Here is a 2,768-nt window from a genome sequence, read left to right as displayed (position 1 = left end):
TATGTTCTTTTATTTAGTATATCCACTTAGAATGACTTCATTACACCGATTTGTTTGAGTGAATTAAACTAAAGGCTTTAGTAGTTAATAAGGTTGTCACAAATTTGGCGAAGGTTCAAAACTGTCCACGAGATGTAAATTTGAATGAATATCTTTCGAGTATTTCATCCTTCGTAAAGAAATTTTTTCCACTAACATTAAAAAAAAATGACCATCTACAAACACAAAGGACAGTCCCTAAAGATGGTTGGCCTAAACCTGGTGTTTTCTTGCTTCTCTCATGGACAGTTCTATGTTGGATGCTCCAGAGTGGGAACTGGCAAAAATCTGTACATACTTACTCCTAATGACAAAACCAAAAATGTGGTCTACCCTAATGCACTACAGTGAGACAATGTGGAGCCTCCCGGAGGGTGGCGTCCTACCGTGGCCTAGCGTTTCTGCTAGTATATATATATATATTTCCATTTCGCGCGTAAAATAAAACAAGGACTCGATAAATTCTTCTTTAAACTCAAACTTTTTGTTTTTAAAGCTTGATAACTTGAAGTGTATATTTAGCTAGGGACTCAGTTGATTGAAAATGTCCAAAGGAGGGCCATCAGGGTGGTGCCAGCAATTCGGCACCTCAGCTACCTTGGGAGATTAGAGCGCCTGCAATTGCCTAGCTTATACAACAGACGGGCAAGGGGGGACCTAATTGAGGTGTATAAACAACTCAAAGGGCACTACTCAGTCGAGTGTCCTTACCTGTAGTTGGCGAACGCTCGCCCCACAAGGGGTCACAGCTCAAAGTTGAAGCCACAAGTCCAGAAAACTGTGAGGTGTAACTTTTTCAGAGATGTGAACTCTTGGAACTATCTACTAGAGAGTGTTGTGACGGAACCGAGTGTGAGCTCTTTCAAGACCAGACTTGACCAACACTGGATCAGGTTCAGATACATTCAGGAGCCAGTGCATGCCCAGTACTTGACGTGGGTTGGGTCAAACGATGAGCAGGACAGGAGGATGTATGCAAGAGCCAGAAACCAAGCAAAGATAGAGTGTAGGAGGGCTGAAAAGGAGTTCCAGAGTCTGGTTGCACGCGAGGTCAAGTCAAACCCAAAGGCGTTTTACCGCTATGCAAAGTCGAAATTGAAAACGCGAGTAGGAGTATCAGACCTGAGGCTTGAAGATGGTAGTTACGCAGATTCTGACCAGGATAAAGCTGAGGCATTGAACAGCTTCTTTTCCTCAGTGTTCACAAGAGAGGATGCAACTAACCTTCCTGCGTTTGAGGACAGACGGTTCGACACAGCACTGACCCACATTGTGTTCACAGAAGAGGGTATTAGAAATAAACTGTCCAGGCTAAAGGTCCATAAGAGTCCCGGACCTGACATGGTGCATCCTAGAGTGCTAAGAGAGCTGTGCAACGAGCTTGCAGAGCCCCTGAAGATTCTGTTTTGTAAATGCCTGGATGAACAAATGGTCCCCAGTGAATGGAAAGTGGCTTATGTGAGTCCTATCTTCAAGAAGGGCGATAGTCACTCCACGAACAACTATAGACCGGTGAGCCTGACCAGCATAATATGTAAAGTACTTGAGAGTATTATCAGAGATGCCGCGATGGAACATCTACTACGAAACAACCTTGTAAAAGATTGCCAACACGGTTTTATGCCGGGGCGCTCTTGCTTAACAGAATTGCTCAAGGTATTGGATATTTGGACCCATATTCTAGAACGGGGTGGTAATATCGACAATATTTATCTAGATTTTGCCAAGGCTTTCGACAGTGTACCCCACGATAGGCTGAAAATCAAACTGAAGGGTACGGAATTCGGGGAAATGTCCGAGCGTGGATAGAAGATTTTCTACATGACCGCAAGCAGTGTGTGGTGATTAATGGCACGAAATCGTCAACTGTACCTGTAACAAGTGGGGTACCACAGGGCAGTGTATTGGGCCCGCTGTTGTTTGTTTGTTTCATAAATGACATGCCTGACGTTGTACACTCCTCCATACAAATGTTTGCCGATGACGCTCAGTTATTTCGGGAAATTAAGAACCAAGCGGACTGTGAAGAGCTGCAGAAGGTCCTCTGTGGGCTCCAGGAATGGTCGAAGAAATGGCTGCTGAGATTCAATGTCACGAAGTGTAAGAGGATGCACCTGGGGCGTACCAACGGTAAGGAGGCGTATCATATGTCCCAACGGGATGAAGAAACTGCACTAGTTGAGACTGTGTGTGAGAAGGACCTAGGTGTGTATGTTGACAATGAGCTGAAGTTCTCGGGCCATTGTGAGAAGAAGGTAAATCAGGCAAATAAATTATTGGGTCTTATAAGAAGGTCGTTCAGATATCTAGACGGTCCGTCCCTCGTGACGATCTTCAGAAGTGAAGTGCTTCCCCATCTGGAGTACTGTCACCCCATCTGGTCCCCGAGATATGCTAGGGACTGTCAGTTGGTTGAAAATGTTCAAAGGAGGGCCACCAGACTGGTGCCTGCGCTTCGGCACCTCAGCTACCCTGAGAGATTGGAGCGCCTGAACTTGCCTAGCTTATACTACAGACGGGCAAGGGGGACCTAGTTGAGGTGTATAAGCATCTCAGGGGGCACTACTCAGTTGAGTGTCCTTACTTGGAGCTGGCGGACGCTCGCCCCACAAGGGGTCACAGCTCAAGATTGAAGAAGCCGCAAGTCCAGAAAACCGTGAGGGCAAACTTTTTCGGAGTGAGGGTTGTAAACTCTTGGAACAATCTACCAGAGAGTGTTGTGACGGCAC

This window comes from Homarus americanus, unplaced genomic scaffold, assembly GCF_018991925.1.
Source record: "Homarus americanus isolate GMGI-L3 unplaced genomic scaffold, GMGI_Hamer_2.0 scaffold1024, whole genome shotgun sequence".
NCBI lineage: Eukaryota > Metazoa > Arthropoda > Malacostraca > Decapoda > Nephropidae > Homarus > Homarus americanus.
Note: the sequence above shows the minus strand (reverse complement) of the source record.